Here is a 21418-nt window from a genome sequence, read left to right as displayed (position 1 = left end):
AAAAGAGGGCATCTGATCAAACCTTGAGTTTAAGAAAAAGGGGCCACACCAAACAAAACCACTTTCGCCTCATTCTTTACAGAAGAAAACAACCTCCATTCAGTACTAGATAAAGATATGAAAAAATGCGATAAAATGAAGTTTGCAAGCATAAGTCAGGAGTTTAGGATTTCACCTCAGTAGCAGCAGATTCATAAGGTTTTAAAGCTGGAAGACACCATAATGTCATCCAGTCTGCTGTTCTGTAGAAAATATATCTTGACATAACAGTTATTAACTGAGGGAAACAATTCTGCAAAATTCAGATAGCGTTTGGAAAGCTGGATTGCACACTGTTGAAAATGATCACTTGGTTTTATGAGATGTCTGGGAAACAGGCAAGTGAAAAACTTACTATTTAAATTATTTTTTCTTTTCAATAAGGATTGACTATAACAAGGTTAAATATATTCTGAATTTTCACATTTCTTCAAAAGTTTGCTTTCACAGAAAGTCAAAAAATGTGCAAACTTTTGCACTGTTCATATATAAAAAAGTTTTCAACTGTTCTGGTGACATTTCATCATCAAAACAGAGAGGTTATTGTTGAATATTAACCTGCTTAATTGTGTACATTTTAGCTCTTATACCACGTAGGATATGTGAAGCATCCTGCTGTTCCTAGACCTCCATGATGCTGTGCACAATAAGAAAGGTTAATGACTCTAGAATTTCCTGGCAAATGCAGATTGAAACAGTCCTTTAATACAGTGCTCATGCAGGTTTTTTTGTGTGAAAGATGATGTTGTGGGAATCGGGTCTGAGTAGAAGAATTAACGTTCCTTAGTGTTGTAGGAAATGACAGGAAAGTGTTTGAGATGATGGAAAAACTGGGTAGAGAGTAATTTTTTGTACAGAGCACACCACCTGTACTATGACAAACTCTCCTGGGTCCCTATTTCTCATTGTAGATTGAATATCTGGGTTTGAACAACTACCTTACATTTTTTCCACTTCACTTGATTACAGCATGACTGATCAAAACAGTGCAGAAAATAAGTAGCCCGTCATCAACTTCAAGCTTTTGATAAAGACTGATTTTTTTTTTTTTTTCTTGGCTTTGGATGTAAACCTGACTTTAGCAAAACAAATTTAACAAGTGGAAAAGTGGAGTAGACTAGCCACTGTTTTCAGTTCCTGAAATCAGTGTAGAGGCCTAGACGTATGCAAGCTGTTCTGTCTGAAGCATATGGCCTGGTGTGCCGCTTTTACAGATCCAGCATATTTTGCATTTTTTCCAACATGACATATGGGTTGTGTTTCAATTTTATTTTAAAGCCTTGTAGTTCTAAGGAAATCTCTGCATCTTCTATCACCTACAACTGGGAATGGGAGATGGGGTGAGCCAGATGAATTAGAAATTCCTGTGGCTCCTGGAAAACCAAGATTATTGTGCCAGCAAACAATGGGCAGTGTCCTGCAAGTGTGAATGTAACTGAGGGCTGAATGTTGCCTTCACACAGGCTCTGCCACTGCAAGTATCCTTTGACCTTGATGTTCAGAGGTGCCCAGTAGCTCAACTGAAATGATCTCCAGGTTCTTCAAAAGATGAATATTGTACCATGAACACAAATAATCTGAGTCTGAACTCATAAATATTGTCAGATACTGCTGGTATGTCAGATATCTACCCCAGTGTCTGTTCCCGGTTTCACAATGTTCCCAGGATATGACTGATCTTTATGACCCATATACTGTGAATCTGAACAATAAGGGAATAAAATTAACTAATTCATAATGAAAATACATATAAAAATATAAACAATGGATCACCTGTGGCATTGCCACAATTTTATATGAAATGTTACTGAAATCTAGCTTTGCTGTGGCCTAAGCAGTGCCTACGGAGTCAATCTAAGCTGCTTTGTTTAAATAAATAATTTCAGTCCTCTAAAACCAGAATTCAACAAAATAAGACCAATTTGAGGTCATCATAGTCAAGTAAAACATCTCAAAGGAGTATGTGCATCTTTGAAGAGAAGGAAAACACTGAATATGGTTCACACAATGGACTTCGGTGATAGAAGCCCCTTTTGAAGTTGAGCATAATTCTAGTTTTGGTATGAAGGTGTAATTTAGTCTTTTTAAAATCATTCATATAGAATTCACCCTTCAGGTTCACAAAGTCCACCAAAGTTAGTAGAGCATTTCTGCCTCTGCCTGAAAAACATGGTTTTCAATATTCATTCTGCTTATATTACTGATAAAAATGTGTTTGAGAGAAAGAAAAAGCTGATAGAACTACAGGTCTTTTTATGTATCACAGTGTTGCTTCTGATCAGTTACACAATGGAAAAGAGCTAAGAAATTATTTGCCCAAGTCTTATGTGTCATGACATTGCACAAGAAAGTCTGCTCTTCACTTTTTTAATGAGCTGACTTCAGCCAGGGTGAGTACACTTGAACCATTTTTACAGGTGTAAATTGGCCAAAGGAAGACTACTTCCCACAAAGCAGGAGTTGTTCTTGGAAAGTACATCTGCTGTTACAATATTTTAAATAATATTTGCTGTCTGTCTACTGGTCCATATGGATGAATAATCAGTATCACTTAAAATAGCAAATCCCTTTAGATGCTTGACAGGATTTTTGAATCTTGTAGATCTGGAGGGTTGTATGGATCAGGGACAGGGAGACACATCCCTTCCCTCTCAGTGCACTTGTTCAGCCCTTCACTATCTGCATGTCGTGTCTCTGTTCTCATCAGGCACTTTGTGGACCCATGATGCCAGGACATTCTCCCTGAATGTCATAAAGGCATGTATTGCCAGAAGGGAGTGAGCTCAGGAATATAGTTTTGCTGTAAAGTAACCTGGAATTTTAAAAACCCCTGAGAAATCCCTAGAGAATGAAGCACTGAACAGAATTCATTCAGTTATTTATTCATACATCAACCTTCAGACTAAAACCTAACCCCTACACTGCTTCAGCACATCACTGTGAGAAATTTTTAAAGAAATCCATAAAAAAGTTAAAAATAAGACTGTAGGCCTTAAGAAAAAAGCCAAGCCAGAATCTTCTGCCACTTTTGAGCTTTACCACTCATTTGAAAGGCTACTGTTCTAGAAAAAAAAATAAAATCCATTAACAAATTTTTTTTATTTCAGAACAGTTTTGATGTTGGTAATCAACAAAACTGAAATTGTGAAAATTTCACTCTTTGCAGTATGATGAAAACTAAAGTAGTGCTAGTGTGTCATAGTCTGTGTTGGCATCAAGATGTTGGAGGGCCTTTCTGAGAGCTGGCAAAAATACCAAAGACAGCTCACCCCTGCCCACTTTCTTATTCATGTTTCCTGTCTCCATGAAAGGCCATTTTCAAAGTTAAGCTCTGGGAGAGATTTACACCAGATTTTACATAAATATTCTTATGTCCTAAATGTATCAAAGCATGGAAAAAACCTGTGTTTTCATTTTGTGTGAAATTATTGGTAGTTTGTAACTCAGAGGTGTGTTCAGATAACACAGCATTCCAGATAACACAGAGGCAAAAGAATTGGGAGTTTTGAAGAGAAAAGCTGAACTCCTGTAAAATATCTGAGAAAAGTAGGACAAAAAAAAAAGTTAAAAAAAAAAAAAGTAATGGCATAGTGAGTTAGTGAAAGTACCAGTTCTAAACCATTCATCCTTAAAATTATATTTATCCTTCCTACACTGTTAAAATGTCTGCAGATCTGAATTCTCATGCTATAATAGCTCAGCTAAGCATTTCACATGTTTCTATTTGAATCTGTCAGCTGATTCCTGTATCTTCTCAACCTTAATGTTCTCTTTATTATTTTTTTCAAGCACTTGTGTTTCTGCTGCTGTAGTTCAGCAGCTCAAATACAGAATAAGCCTTTCATGGAACCATGAAATAGAGTTAGAAACTTTATTTTCATAGAAAAAAATTGCAAGAATTGTCAGAAAATTTCACTTTTACTTAGAACAACAACTCTAAACAAACTTCAAATTATCCAAAGTGGGCCAGAAAATAAAACATCAGAAATGGGTAGGTATTCGTAAAAAGACAAGTTTTATTTCTCAAAATATAGGCTATTAAAATTTTTCTAGCATTTTTAAAGCTGTGAAACTTTTAATTTTTATATAGCACTCGAGATTTTCCTCAACAGAATGCAACCAGCTAAAAGCAGAGGGGCAAAAAGGAGAAAAATTTCATTATTCAAGTCAAATGAACATTAAGTTCATGTATGATGTAAAGATGTAAAATTTGTAATTTAATCTTATTTTGTTCAATGACTCATATCCTTACCCAGAAATTTCTGTTTCAGTTTCACCTCAACAGATTTTAACTTTTTCAGTTTTTATTCCAGCCACAATTCAAAACACTGTAATTGCAAGATGTGATTCCCCAGTTTGTCATCTTCTGTATACCTCTCTGGGAAAATAATTTTTTTACACCAGATAACATAAATAAATACTTGGTATTTGAGAGCAAACACAACACTACATTCTTATTTCACATTTTTGCCAGATTTTTAAAAAAGGTTTGTAAATGATTCTATGTTTTCTGAGGATTTCTGATCAAAAGGAAGAATTATTTTTCAGTGCATTGAATACTTTATCTGGAAGATGTATTCACTCACTGGCTTAAGATAAAACACTGGTAAGTATTACTTCACCTCCAGAAATGATCAATTGCAGTGTGAGTAAGGAATTCAGCCTCTGCCAGGCTCAAACACAGTGATTTTGTTGAATTTTAATGGTAAAGTAGTCATGGCATAGGAAAAGATTGAAAAAACCCCTGTGTCTTGCAAAGCAGGAGGCAGAAAGACACAAATGAATTGTGAGACAGGTGTTTCCTGTTACAGTAGGGCTAACACTGTAATTGTTATGAATGTGACTAATTTCACATCAATAAATAAACACTGAAAATGGATAACACTTATGTTTTGTTGGAGCCATCTGGTGCAGCCATAAAATAAAGACAAAATTGAAGAGGACAAGAAAGCATCAGTTTTGTTTCTTAGAATCTTTATATGTGATTTTAAATTGAATTTTAATCTGATGGATTTGCAGTTAGAATAGACACATGGGTTAATGCTCATGAGTTGTATGCATTGATGACTCTTACTCTTTTTGTTGGCCTCCAAAATTCAGGCAGAGATTTCCACAAGTGCTGAGGTACTGCTGTCTTGTATAACATGGAAGTTATCTCCCGCTTGCCTTGCAGAAGTGGAAGTAAAGAAGAATTGTGTTAAAATTTGTAACTGTAGGAAAAAAGTCATAACACTCATGGGAAAATATACCACCATTCACATGTAAGAAAGAGCTAAATAAAGTGCTTTGTACAGAAAACATGAAACAAATAATTTTATTTTGTTTATTATTATATTTGCACTTTGAAGAGTACAAATGAGAAAACAACAAAAAATAATAATGAGAAATTAATACAATTTTATATACAAATCATTCAAACAGAGTTTTGTCCATACTAAATTATATGTAAGGAAGGAGGAGCTATTTATTTATTATACATAAAATATTGAAACTCTTTGAAATAAAGCCTTATTTAAGACTAGACTGTACCTCTTTTGCTAGGTCATAGTAATGCCTAGCAGAGCAACAGCAGAGTGCTCAGCTGTCTACTGCTGGCACCATCTGGTCTTGACTCCAGGCCCTTCTTTATCCTGTCCCAGATAAAAATTTTGTCTTAAACAAAGTAGAACAGCATCAACAAGAAAAATTAAAGCAGTTTGCAGGGAAACTCTTGACACAGTTATTAGGTATCTCTATTAGTTGGCCTGAATCAGGCAGAATATAAATTAAGGCCTCGATTTACTACGTAACAAAGGTTGCTTACTGTCTTTAACCATTGGTTCCACTCTTCACCCAAACAAGATTCCAAACCTGAACAATCCCCACTGTTTCCCTCCTCAGGCAACTGCAGGAATAAAACATCTGTCTTAGTATTTCCTTCCTGGTTCTTTTGGCAATGTCTTGTTTCCCTGTGCTACCCCTGGTTGGCAGTTTGGGCACTGAGAGCATTGGACAGCTGTTTTCAATTCCTTCTCTTGGCACCATGCACTGAATCTATACTCATAAATTAAACATTCCCAGGACCATTGTCATCACTGGGGCCAGCTGGAACAGAGCTCCTCACATCCACTCTATTGCACTCTTTCCCCTCCAACAGGGGTGACATCACCCAAACTGCCGAATAGGACTAGTCCTTGGTCTATTTTAACTCCCAACTGTGCCTGGTAATTGTCTGGGAGAGTCAGAGCTGACCCAGAGCCAGAACTGCACCAGAGCCTTTTTAATAAGATGATTATGTTTCAAAGGTCCAGCATGTTCCTTTCATGGTTCTAGCATGAATGCAGTAATATTATTCTTTGCCAGAAATAAATTTGAATTGCAAAGAAAGACTTTCTTTGCCCTGTGTAAGTATGTTCAGCTTTACAACAGTCTAGTAGGAGTTAGACTGTAAACATAGTGTTACCCAAATCCAGTCTTTATCAAGTTATTCAAGAGAGAAATTTCTATTTAAACAAGTCTGGCAAAGTCACAAGAAATTGAAAACAAGGTCCTATGTGTGCTTGTTTATATTGGCATGCCATTAATAGGTATCCTATATTTGTAAGTTCACATGTTAAAAACTTTCCTGAAAGGCTCCATTTTCAAGCAAACTTTACACTTCCATTTTTGCACCTGCATCTTAAATTATGAGTGCATATCTGAATATTTGTGACTGTGATGAGATCATTGCGAAAATTATGTAGTAGAGACTTATAAGTACTAAATTTTGGTATATTTTTCTCCCCTCACGATTGAGAGTTTCTGTGATTCATTAGTTTCAGCTAGCTGTGCAATTTCACAGCTTGTGCACAAAAATGGAAAATATTAATTAGCAATTTTCTCATTGTTTGTTTAAGAAAAAGCATTAAAAACTACTTGGAATAGGTTCCCATAATTCCCTGTATTTACTCCAATGTGTAGAGGAAAATTGCTGGTAGTGTTAGGAAGTATTGAAAATATTAAATATAGATATCTAGCCTTAGGGAGTGTAAATTAGCATGTTTTTAATTGATTGCAATATTCAGGGAAACATTCCTCAAAGAAAATTAATTTTAGAGCAGCATACTTTGACAAGCACATGTGCCAATTTAAAAACCTGTGATCAACTTTAAATAGGTTTTATAGACAACAAAGAACTGTTTCTAATACTATAAGGAATGAGTCCTGTCTTCTGAGCGTGTTTTCTGTGGGATTGATTCAAACAGTATATAGAAATCACCCTAACCTTTCAACCTTTTAAAATAGAGTTCTGAGGGGCATATTTTACTCTCAGTTATATTGGATAGAATAATTCCTTTGAAGATAGCAGAGTTACTTCTAATTCTGGCAATGTAATTGAGAACAGAACTGAACATACAAATCCCTGGTCTGAAAGAAAATGTCAATTGGCTTAAAACTGGGAACATTAAGGGACTGCTTGCTAGGCAGGCTAATCAGTGGCACCCCAAGCACTGAGTGGAATTTTCAAATGTTTGTTAATATTATGTTGTTTTTTCATTCTCTCTACCTTTTCTATTCAGAAGTCTCTTCTTTAATTGACACAGGTGGATTTCCATTCATTTTTGCATGCTTATGATAATCTTGCATATAGCACATAGAGATGGGATGATATGAATGGGCAAACTGATGCTTGGTGCAGCTGCAAACTAATATTGCTCTTATTTAATAAGAAAAGACATAAGAATTTCCTAGAATTTATTCAGTAGCTCATAGAGACTGCTGTAGTTATTCATTTCTTAAGGAGGTAGGACTTATAAATAGGTGTAGTGTGCATCTACTACAGCTTCAAGGAACTTTCCTGCACTCTGGAGTTAGAGATGTGTGCTCCTGAAAATGCTGTTTTGCTTGCTGTTTCATGCTAAGAAAGGCCTCTTCCATCAGCTTTGTTGGCTTTTATGAATCTCAGCTGACCTTTATGAATCTCAGTTGCCTTGTATGTGAGAGAAGGGAGGTGCTGTCTCACACTGCTTGTCTTAATACTTGGCAATGTAAGGAATTCTATTTGCAGCCAACAAAGTTTAAATAAAGTCAGAATCAGTGTTACATCCTGAAAAATGGAAGTATAAGCCCAAAATTTTTAACCTTTCCTTCTGTATCAGTCCTTGAAAACTGAGAGATACATGCACAAATTGCCACAAGCACAGAAGAATCTCTCATGGTACAAGGTAGTCTCAATCTAATTTAAACAGAATCTCATTTTCTCTAGCAGTGTGGTCTGAATGTTCAATCAAACTATGTGAAATGATTCAGATTTCTTCAATGTGCCTAAATGTGCTAAGTCTTTCTCAGTATGATTCCAAACCATGAGACTGCTGTGTTTTCCGTTTGCAAGGTTGGAATAAATGGAGTTACACCATAGATGGTACTGAGTTCATTATGCCCATTTTCTAGAACAGCTGTACGAAGGATAAATCAACAAATAAAGTATTCTTTATCTTCATGATCTCATAAAACTCCATTTCCAGTTTTCCCAGAGAATAAATGAGGAGCAGCTACAAGTTGATTTAAACATAAGTATCAAGAGCATAGGGCTAAATAAATGATGCATAACAATTTTAGTACTAAAATTTGTCTACATTCTTAACTTCTTTCCTTCCTATTTTCCAACAGCACCAATAAATAAAGGCATTCTATCAATTTGCTCAAAATGTAGGTATAATGTATTTGCTAAGAACTGACAATGTGACTGATAGCAAGACAAGAAAAGCCATCTTATTCCTCATGAACACTCAATCTTCACTTGATACTGTCTCACACAACTTTGCCTCAAAATTGGAGAGACCACCAAGTGAACAAGTAATTGGCTGGATGGCTTCACTCAAGAGATGCTGCCAACAGCTGATATCTGAGTGGAGATCAATGATTGCTGTTCCTCAAGGAATGCTGGAACTGGGACCAGAGCTGTTTAGCATCTTCACTGGACAATGGGATTGAATGCTCCCTCAGCAAGTTTGCTGATGATACCAAGCTGTATGGTGTGGTCAGCAAACTAGAAGGAAGGGATGCCATCTGGAGAGACCTTGTCAGACTTGACAGGACCTGTGTGAACCTCATGAACAGCAAGGCCATTGACAAGCACCTCCACCTGGGTCAGGGCAGTCCCAAGCACAAATACAGGCTGGCTGAAGAATGGATTGAGACAGGCCTTGCAGCAAGGGCTTGGGTTGTTGTTGCATGAGTACCTTGGCATGTCCCAGCCATGTGCTCTGGCAGCCAAGAGGCCAAGTGTATCTTGGGCTGCGCCAAAATCCGTCTGGCCAGTAGGTCAAGAGAAGTGACTCTCCCGCTCTGTTCTTGCAAGACCCCACCCTAGAGTACTGTGTCCAGCTCTGGATTTGATGGGGACATGTTGGAGTGAGTCCAGATGAGGGCCACAAAAATGATCTGAGGGCTGGAGCTCCTCTTCTATGAAGGCCAGACAGAAATTCATTCTTGTTTAGCCTGGAGAAGAAAAGGCTTGAAGAGATCCTTATCACAGCCTTCCAGTGCCTAAAAGTGGCTACAAGAAAGCTGCAGAGGGACTTTTTACAAGGGTCTGTAGTGACAGGACAAGGAATAGCAGCTTTGAAATGAAAGTGGATATATTTATAAAAGCCATTAGGAAGAAATTTTTTACTGTGAGGGAGGTGAGGCACTGGAACAAGTTACCCAGAGAAGCTGTGCGCGTCCCATGCCTGGAAATGTTCAAAGCCAAGTTGAATGGGGCTCTGAGAAGCCTGGTTTGGTGAAAGGTATCCCTGCCCATGGCAGAGAGGTTGGAACTAGGTGATCTTTAAGATCCCTTCCAACTGGAATCATTCTATGAGTTTATGATAGTTCATACATCTAAAGGAAACAGGATGAACTGAAAAGTCAAAGGGAATGCAACGCTGGCTCAAGCAATCAAGGGAAGAAAAGGAAAGGCCAGAGCAGAATGAAGAGCTGCAATAAAGACCTTGGAAAGTTGGACTTGTTATTCCTTGCTGACACTGGACCAGAGGTTCACCCATGATAAGTGAGGAAGAATGACAGCAACTATATTGGTTGTTTGGGCTGTTAAAGATGTTGCAAAACTAGTCCCAGATTCCAGTAGCATCAAATAAGAACTCTGCTGCCTTGGGCAGTTTAACACCTGAGCTCTTGTTTATTTTGCCTTCGTAGATCTAAATTAGAGCGGTTATTTTTTGTTGTGATTTGGTCTGTTTTGGACCTTTGTTAACTACTTTACTAAGTCCTGCACATGTACATAAATGGTATATTTTGTAATAAACAGATGTGACCTTCATCTGCTGGATGTTTACAAGTAATTTCCAAATTAGAATCTACACTTATGGAGTGGTTTGTGAGCAACAAATATTATGCTCCATTACATTTCACAGGTCCTTGAAAAAATGATATAGTTGCACAACTTCTGGATTCAAAATTAAAATTATTTAAATTAAACATATATTTAAATGGTTTTGATATGCACAACCCATGTAAAAGACTGTAAAAGCACACACATCTAAATCAAAGCCACACAACTGGTTACTGATATACCTGAAAGGATTCCTTCTTGTTGACCAGATATCAATTTATTTGCTCTTTTAATCCAAGTAAAACAAAGCTTTGTTTCTTCCAACCAAACCATTCTATGATTCTTGAAAATTCTGCAGAAAATAAATCAATATGTTTGAGTTGAAGGGAAAAAAAATTAAGAAAATTTCTAAATGTTTGCAGTTAATTTCTCACTAATTACTCATCTTGATATAGTCAATAGTCTAGTCAACTAGAATTACAATTTTATATGTTTCCTTTTTTCATTCAGATGGATCAAAGCCAGGTTAGTAAGATAAGTACGTATTAAAAGGCATCTTGACCTTGTTGTTCCTGAAAGCTTCATTTAATGAAAAGTACTGACAGTCTTTTCTGATTAATATATCCTTATAATAAATACTACATAAATTACATTCTGAGTTACAAAAGAACAATTTCTTTCCTCATTTGAAATTCAGAAAACACACAGATTATGCTTTCAGGTGGCAAAAGCTCCAGGGTTTCCTGGCTGTCTTTTGTGTTATACAGTCTTGTAGAGTGCTAAGGGCTGACAGATGCTTATCAAACATTCATGTAAACACTGCTATCAAAGCTGTGTTTTCTGGTACTGGCTCCATACGAGAGGGTCAGCATGAAACTTAATTAGAGGAAGGACAAAGCTAGAAATGTCATGGCACCAGTCTTTGCTATATTAGAGGACTCACATAGTGTTCTCTCTAGCACAGAACAATAGCATTAGATAAAAAGCAAAAGATACAGAAATCAAAGATTAAGAATGGAATTTTGTAAACTGGTCGCATTTTAGAACGCATATGATCAAAACACAATTTCCTCCAAGCGAATTATATACCTTTTTTTTTCCCAAAATATTGCCAAACGAGTTTAGATGAAAAGTCCCAACCTTTGCACGCCAAAGCCTGACCTTAGACATTTGCCCCATACTTAATATTCTTACATTAATTATTATTGACAGTAATTCCTAAATAATATTTTCATGTGTTTGACAAAATATATGAAATAAAGGGTAATGAAAGAGAGCATTCTTTTGACACTGAATTGACATTTAGAGCTTATTGAGACACTTACTGTTAGAACAACAAAAGGACTCATGCACTGCAGAGGTAACTATTGTCATATTCACTATCAGCACAAACTGTAGTGCCATTCAAGGAACAAAATCTGCTAATTAGGGTCAAAGAAAAACAACTAACCTCTAAGATTTAAATAGGCTGAGCAGTCTGCTGGGAAGCCAGACATCTGAGGTCATCTAGGAAAAGCATTTGTCTTGCTACCAACAAAGTCCAAGATGTTAATTTCCTTCTGTGTAGAAAACTTATCAATTCCAGACTTTTCATATGAAACAAGAAATATGATGAGAAAATAGTTGAGTGCATAGGAAAATCATATAAAATGTTCTCATGATCCTAGAAGCACTGACATCTTCTGTTCCATAAATATATACCTCAGTCTTCGGGTTTCATATCTTTGTAGCTAAAGTAATTCTGAAGTTAATTGGAATCATCATTAGTAATTAGACTAACTAGGAAGTGAATGGGAACAAACAACCAGAGTTCATTCAAAGTAACGTGCATTTTTGATATTGATACCTGAACTCCTTTCATATGTAACTCTTAAAATGGTTTTCATCAGTTTTTGAGAGAAGGTAGAGCTCAGAATTAATATTTGAATGGAAATATAGTAGAGGAAGTAGCACTGACTGCATTTTGATTTTATCTTTTTAATTTCTTCCTTAAAAACTAATATGCTATTCACTACCTCTTTTTGTTTTGATGTTTTAAGTCTTGCATGATTATATTCTTCAACTAAAATTTTATGAAGGTACACCCATTTCAGTTATGTTACTCAAACTGATCAGAGGGTTCTGGAGCTACAGTTCTATCAATACTTATGTAAATGCAAAACAACTTGTAATTTTCTACTTAGTATTCAAAAAGAAGAGAGAGTGTATCTCAGTGTGATCAGAAGCAAATAAATTGAAGCTGAATGTCACCTAAAGACTAAAAAATGACACATATATTAATGCCTGTTCCATTTTGATGCAACATCAACATGAAAAATTGTTGCTGTGGCAGCAGATATGCAGTGAAAAAGCCACGAAGAACAGATCGTAAGACAAATCACCTGCTTCAAACCCAAAAATTGACCCCCAACACTCTGACCATCTGACATCTTTGTTTTTTGTTTTCTTTTGTTTTTAATTAATGTTTCTTTTTCTTTTAATAAGGTGGTGAAAATCTGGGGGTGATGTTTTGAGTTGTGTTGCCTATATATGAAAACAGCACCTATGTATGTAAACATGTGCTAGTACCAACACATCAAGAGGACTTCAAAGATGAACAAGCTTGTAGTTAGTCTTTTTGCTTCTACTTCATAATAGCATTTAAACAACTTCTATTCTCCCAAAAGGTGGAAATGTTGTAAGTCACAGAAGAGTGGCTCTCAGCAGCAGCAGTAGGGAATACAACTATAGCTCTGTATTTTTTCAAGAACTGCTGTGCATCACATCCAGCACATCCACTTTCATGTTGTTGCCTGGCTGTCTGCCATCCACTGCTACATCTTCTACAGCAACACAAATCCGGCTTTACAAGCACCTATAATAGTCTTCTTAATCCTTCTCAGTCTGAAAAACTGAAGCCAAGAAGAGAAAATAACTAACTAGCCATGCAAATAATGCTTTACACAATGTCCTAATATAATACAGCACCTAGCAAACAAGTGAGCCTTGATGCTGCAGTCATGGTGGTTTTAAAGAGGGAAAGACATCAGTGCTGACCTCATAGCTGAGCTGATGGCTGAAAAAAAAATCCTTTCTATTTTCTGTACACAGAGCAATTAATATATACAAATGTATTGACTATATCAACTTAGTGATATTGAGTTGAAATTACTGCATTGCAGTTAACTGCAAACATCTGGAGATAAAAAAAGTCAACTTGCAAATTGAAATATCTTCTAAAATTATATTAATTATATATGCAGAAACACATCTAAATGGGAGTATTGATGAAAGAAGACATTCAAAACAACACATATAATGAGAGTAATTGTATGTATTAGAAAAGCTGTGAAAGAAAACATGTAAAGTAGGAATGTGTTGTTTAGTTTACCACTGTGCCAAGGTTTATATTTTTCGAGGGTAGGATAAATGTATCTGCAATGAAGGATGAAGGCTATAACACTATTTCAATAGTAGAAAATCCCAAAAACCCAACAAGCCCGCCCACCCCCCCAACTTTTCTGACTATGTAAAATTGATTCCGACACAAAGGAGATCATTATAGCCTCAATATCTGTCAGCCATCCTCTCCTGTGGATGCAACATTCATGGGATGGCTATACATAATTTATACATAAGCTAGAACATTGATCTATGAGTCAAACAAAAAATCGCTACTGAATGATGCGTACATGCAGAAAAGAAGCAAAAATAGAGTTGCAAATATCAAAACCAATAAGAATACTTCTTTTTTCTACTCCTTACCCTTCTCAACTTCCTTGTTTTTCTGCTCTTCATAACAGTGATTTAACTGTGAAAGAATAATATCAAATAAAATTAGTTATTGTGCAATCGTGTCTATTTAATTTTTTTTTTTTTATTGAAAAGCAATTTTTATGTTCCAGGAACTACAACATAAGTTTCTTGGAAATTGTTAAATTATTCTTTAGATATGCAGATATTCACTAAACCTTACAAAAATAAATCAAATTGAGTTAAGAGATAATCTAATTGATTCTTAGATTAACATAATGTCATAGATGTGCACACGGTGGACAATGTCTCTTCCGTAGAAATTTCCCATTAATCTTAGATACTTTCTAAGTTCTTCAGAACAGATTCTGGGGTGTTATTGAAACTTACAGCTATTAAAATAATATTATGAGAGTCTAGAGAAGAAAGATGGAAACAATTATCAAGAAACATGAAAGAATGGGGGCTGTTTAATCTAAAGAAAGAGTTAAGGAGGGATCTAATGAGGTATGTTCTTAATTTTAGAAGCTGAGAGAAGTCAGTGGATTACTCCTAGTAAAATAATGTCTGACTCTGGGTCATCATGATTTCTGAATACTTTGCAGCAGAACATATTATTATGAATATTCAAATAGTTGTCAAGGATAGCTGGACATTAGTTTCTAAAAAAAAAAAAAAATCCTCAGTGTCTTATCTTTTGCTTTCTCTCATCAGATGAAATTAACATTTCAACTGAAGCTGACATGTGATCATCCCAATAGGTGGTATTGCTTGGAATAAAAAAAAGAAGAAAGAAAATATGTGTAAAAATATGCAATTCCTAGTGTCTAAAACCAATCTACTTAATAATATTATATATTTCTGTAGTGATTTTATTCCTAGTTTTGGTCGTCTTCAGCAAATGAGACAAGCAGCAGAATAGTGTTCCTGAATGTTTCCTCCTTTCTGACTAGGTCTTGTGCCAAGTTGAAATCAACCAAATTCTCACCTTAGTCTCATGATTTATGATGTGTCAATCAGCTCTACTCAAGATCCTAGTGAGGGACAGTTATTCAAAAGTCAATCCTAGATTTTATCCTGACCCTTTCTGCTGATCTTGCAAGAAAGAATTTGCAAATACAGATGATTTTAGTGAACAGTTCTTTTCAAAGAGATGAGATCTGAAGCTGCCAGCTCTGTTGCTACAGCTGACCACAATGTGAGTTGACAGCAGGTCCTGTCCCTTTTGTAAGCTTATGAGGACCTGGTTTGGTAACCTAGATGAAACAAACTGGTTACTCAAGGATTGGGTTTGCCATTTCATTTGGCCCTGTGCAGAATGAGCACAATAAAAGAAACATTTTAATTATACTTTCAGCTTTTTATGCATGGTCTTTTTCATATTGAAAGCAAAGAAGCTGTCATGGTCCATTTAACATAGTCCATTGTTGTTTTGTCATCACTGATGAGATTTATGCATAAAAGTGGCAAATCATTTCAATGTCATTTTATGTGAATCATTTACAGAGAAGTCTAAACATAAGCAAATATAGGTGACAACGTACAGGAGGACATTTTGCTGTATGAGTGCTCACTATTCATCATGCATTAAAGTGCACCTTTGATAATGGCTTGTGCAAAGTGGCATAGTTTTGCATGAACTGAGCAAGTATATATGCTGACATTAGTAAAACTGCTGCACTGCTTTGCTTCTCTCCATACAGATAATTCCAAAAAGCAATTTTCTCATAGTTTTTTTCTTGTAGATTAGCATCTCTTTACACATATACATTGTATTGATTTCAAGTGCAGCTGTTTTCTATATGTGTATCACGTTTAACCTCCAAAGAGTCTACTGTTTTAATGGAATTAACTTTGAGAGGAAAATATTAATTTTTCAAGCAAGACAATGCTGTTAAAGAAACAGCATCTTTAATTAAGAAGCTTACATCAGAAGAGTGACTGTGTGAAGTCAATGCTTCCTTGTGATGCTGGAAACAGCCACAACTGATCTTTTTCTTTTTTAATAGCAGTGTTCATTTATCCCACTGAGAGAGACAAATGAGTTCCACCCAGCTACTGAAGAGTTTTAGAATTATATTGAAGATCCTCAAAACAGAAGTTACCTTTGTTCTGTGTATGTGTAAAAAAAAGCCTTATCAAAAGCACAGGGAACCAGTGGGAGCCTTTCCTACTGTGTATCCTATGGCCCTTGTCTTAAAACATGAGGTTTATTGCCATCTTCTCTGTCATAAGGTTTCTTTTTGTATAACTGTGCAGTGTTCTGCATAGCTAGTGCTTTTCTTGTGGTTACTAGGAAAAAAATTTCCAGAGTGGTTAAGGACAATTTTGCTGATATAGTACATATTCCTGTTAACATATTGTGCAACATGGATTTTAAAATTTCTGTTATAACCTTTAACCTTCATTTTTTTTGAACCAGAGTTTCAACCATCCTTGACACTGTGATTTTTTTTTCAAGACTAAATTTCAAAGCTGTTCTGAAATTTTGACATGAATTTTGATAAGCCAAGGAAATTGAAAAATGGGGGAACAGTGAGTGAGAGGAAGCAGACCAACATTTTTGCCTTGGCATATGACACACCAGAATAGTTCAAAAAGTTTTGATGAACACAGTCCTTGAAGGACATTAAGAAAAACCCCACAAAGTCTGGAAATGAATGCAAATGCTTCTCAAACAAAAAGGAGTTTGCGAAGTGACTTAATTGCAATAAGCAATCAATTGTGGTATAAGCAGTCATATGATCTACTCCCTTGTAAACAGCTATTAAACCTTGTGCAGAAATGAAGACTAAGAACCAGTTACTGGAAGCTGAAACCAGAGAAGTTAAAAGCAGACATTAGGCAGATCTGTAGGATTTTTTAAAAGGGAGAATGAAAAACCACTAGAGCAAGCTCCCAGGAAGTGTCAGCTTCTTCTGCTTTTGCTAAATTCCTGGTTAAACCTGGTTGTGTTTCTAGCAAGTATAGTTTATTCAAAAAGTGATGATGATTTAGTCAAACTTTTGTCATGGAGTTCAATGTAGACATTGGATGAAATATAGTGAGGCAGATTTAATGGTGTTTTCTACATTTAAGGTCTACTAAACTGAACAGCTAGACCTACTTTGGAATATATGGTATAATTTAAAAAACACTACTGTACATTTTATTTTAACCATCCTGTAAATTTCTTTACATATTCATATTCGTTTCTCAGTGAGGACTGTTAGACAGCTTTCAAGTAAATATGTTATTGAGAAAAAAAAGTTATTTTAAGTTGTAGATATCACCACCAAGTTGAAGAAAAGCCTCCTTTGATGAGCTACTTCAAAGCTGTATGTTTGGGGATTTTGATAAGGAAAACTTGTTTATATAAACCAGATATTAAGGACACACAGTATATATTGAGAATGTCAGTTTTCTTGCCCAGAAATACCAGACATTTGAATAATCAGTCAATATTTTTTGGCCCAGTGTGTAAAGCTCTGGAATAACTTACAGAGAGGAAACTTTTATGACAGCCAGCGATCTGTCAACAGGTTACCAGGGTAACCTTTGTGCAAGCATTCATAACACTCTGTGCTTAATTTCAGCCTATTCATTTACTGTTGTTATTTCTTTCCTTATCTTCCAATAAGAGAGAAGTGCACAGCTTTCAAGCTAAGCCCTAGAAATAAAATAAAATGAAACACTGCAGGAAATAAACCCACATCGTTTATTATTTAATTATTGATTCTCGTCAGCTTTGTCTTACCTTCTAGGTTTGGTAGTTTCTAAAACTAAAACTGCCATCAAAGAACTATCACTGGCATCCTCTCTGCCCTACAAGGTACAAAGCTACTAAAGATACTTATTTTCCCATGTAATAATAGCATTATACGACAAATATAATTACAACTTGTGATGATTTATTTATTTGAAAAGAGCGTGGACATTTCAACCCAACTGTTCACAATCTTTTTCCTGGTATGGGTCATAGCAGTGTAAAACTTGACATTAAAGCATAATCATCAACATCTGTCTCTGTCAATGAATTATTTGATCTAGTTAATTACCTGGCATCAATATATTTGAAGCAAATTGATTGTTTTTATCCTATCGAATGTGTATGCAGTCACTACCACACAAAGCCAGGCTTTGCACATGTCAAAAAAAATCTGCTGTGTATTTGAATATGTGCCATCATGACTGCCACACTGAAATATTTCTTTCAGAGCATTTTAAATGAAACATTTTTCTTTCAGTTTTATGGTGTTAGCTAGTTGTTTTACACTGATGATGATGGGCTATATCAGCATCTCAGCAGCTTCCTCCATGCAATCTGGTTCATTTTAATGTAATGTTTATGAAATGGGCTTATATTTCATTTCTGCTCTTTGAATATTATTCTCTTTAGGTCTGGCTATACCATTCTTCAATGGCATCTGCAAAGGAACTTAGTATGATCCACCTGTATTGTGGAGCTTCTTTTATCCTGCAAGAATGTAATTATTTAAAAAAGACTATCCAGTAATTTGTGACTGGAGACCATCATGCACTTTTCTAAAAGCCTTGCACAGCTGAGAGAAATTTATAATGTATTTATGGAGAAATGTTACAGTTAGGCTGACTGCATTGAAAGAGAGTGCTCTTGCCTTTCAACTAAGGAGAAAGCTTTGCAGGTTTTGACCTGCAGCAAGACTGCCCATCTGACATTCACTGATCTCAGAACCATGAACTAAAAAGCTTCCCTTTCAGTAGGTTTTTCCTTTTCACTTTATTTCTTTTAGGCCTTTGGATAACACCTAGGAGATGAAAACTATCTGCACTTGAGTAGGGAGTGTCATATTTTCTTTAAGAAATTACTATAATGCAGGAAAGTGAAACAGCTGATGTGATAAGTGTTTTCCACCTTTAGTTAGTGTGACCATTCTGAGATACAGTAATGACCATTTCAGCTGTACCTTACAATTTTCTCAACTCTGTAAAAACGTTAATATGTTTAGAAATGTACTTCAAATGAAAAATAAGTTATTTGGGTGTTGTACTCATCCAGGAAGCGAAGCCAGAGAAACCAGAAAACTACCTATCAGATTTGGGCCCCAGGATTGATGATCTTGGATGATAAGACAGGGAAGACAGGAAGGGGTCCTGGATTGCTGGGGGCTGCCTGTGGTCTGGTGGTGACTGGTGGTGTAGCTGCCCAGCAGAGGAGGCTGCGATGCTGCACGACATCAGGCGGCTCATCCCGTGGGACAACCAGGGTTTATTCCATCGTTGATTTTAGGAAGGAATCTCTGTATGGTCCTACAGAGTACGTGTCTTGAGAGCAGTTAGGTATATATGCTGACATAGATCAATAGCTTGGAATATATATGTTTGAAACCTAACTGAAATTGTCTTATGTTTTGTGGGTTGTTTGGATTGAATATCATTCTGCTGATAAATGTTGCTCAAACTCAAGTTTACTGAATAAGGATTATTTGCAGTTTATTTCCAGCAAAAAGACATTTTGCTTTCCATTTAAACTTCCCATTTTGATATCTCTGAAACATCCCATTAGCTAACTTGTGCAAGCTGACCTAGAAAATCAATGAAAATGTTTGAAAATAGGTTTCTTTATCTGCACTGTAGATGACAGATGGCATATTTATTTTGTCATTCTTTCTTCCAACTGATTTTTTTTTCCTAATAGCTATTGTCTGAAAACTTGACTGACCATTTTGATAGAAATTTTACAATTTGAGATTTTTGGGCCTGCATTGTCAATGAAATATGTGTATAAATACAATTAAGTTTATCTGATTTAAAAAGATGTATTTTGGTTTCTTACTTTCATATGTGAAAATAATATTCATGTGTGCTTAACATAAAATTATGAAAATCTGTTATCACAATATGTGAATAGAATATACAGCATATGCTTAAAGTAAGGTAGAAATTCATATGTTGAAACAACAATATTAAATTCTTGATTTTTCAACATACCAATCTACATGCTACAACATAATAGAAATATTTTTTTTCTCAAATATTGCATCATTTTGAGAAGTAGAAAATAAGGGAGGAAAAGTGCATTTAATCACAATATTGTATTTGAGTCCTGTCTTAGTCAATATTTTCCCAATTTATTGAGGAATGAAGAACATACTAAACTTTTATTTTTTCTCAGAAGAAAAAGTATTCACTATAGATTAAAGATTTCTAAACTGAGATAATCAAAACGCATGGATGCAACAGCTGAGTAACAGAAAAATCTCTCTTGAGTTATGGTACTGTTTAATGTTTGTTAGAATGTTAGTTTACTCTTCACCTGTGACTTATCTAAATAAGAAGCCTTCATGAAGATGTTAGAAACAGTTACTGAGTGTAAGTTTATTAATTTGCCTGTAAAATGTTTGTTTGAATAAAAAAAATGTTTAATATACTTTATAAACAAGATTTAGATATGTTGGTTTGAAAAGAAGGATCATATAACAAAATAAGATCAATAGGTTACTTCAGGTATTTATTTTATTGAAGAATTATTTATTACTTTGAAATATTATCATGCATCACTTTAAAGTGAGTTGAGCCAGATCCTTGATCTTCATGAACAGTGGACAGCATTCACTTGACACTTCTGAAGCTTTTGGAAAGTTATTGTGAAGAATTAGAATGTACCAGGGACAATCCTTACTGAAGCTGTTTGCAATTTCTTAAAAATTTACATTTGAATTTATATTTGCACATTAAATTTACAGTGTGGTTGCTCTCTCTGTGGTGTTTGTTGAATTGAAAGTGATGTTTGGGTTGAGTATTGAACATAACTTAAATTCCAGCTAAAACGTAGTAGCTATTCTTTGGAAATAGGGAAAAAGTCATCTTTACAAAACAATATCGTTTGAGTGAAGAAGCCTTTTCATACTTTAATCAAATACTTTCAGCTGTGGAGTTGGAGAAATGAAGAGTATCAACATGAGGTCAGAGAACTGTTTTGTTATCTGTGTGAAAGACACCTGCCTCTGGCTGACTTACAAGGTCCCAAAAACATTGTTTGCACATGGAAAATATGGGTTTGTGTGTGTCTGCCAACAAACTCTGGGAAGATGCCATCTGCACTGAGCATGTGGCAGCACAAGGAGAATCTTTGTGGATTCCAGGGTCCACTGAGGTTATGGGCACGCAAACCACAAGCAAGAGGGCTTCCTCCTGAGCATGTAACAATGCACTTGCTGTTTCTTGGTGACAGTGGCAAAAGAAGATGTAACATACGCAAAACCCAAATGTAAATACAAACCTGGGTACAAACTTTTATGATGTAAATGTTTTTCTGACTTTACAAACTTCTACTCATGTAGGAAAACATATTTATGACATTGACTATAACTACCTTACCTATATTCATTGCAA

The sequence above is a fragment of the Cyanistes caeruleus genome, chromosome 6, assembly GCF_971803275.1.
Source record: "Cyanistes caeruleus chromosome 6, bCyaCae1.hap1.1, whole genome shotgun sequence".
NCBI classification, from domain to species: domain Eukaryota; kingdom Metazoa; phylum Chordata; class Aves; order Passeriformes; family Paridae; genus Cyanistes; species Cyanistes caeruleus.
Note: the sequence above shows the minus strand (reverse complement) of the source record.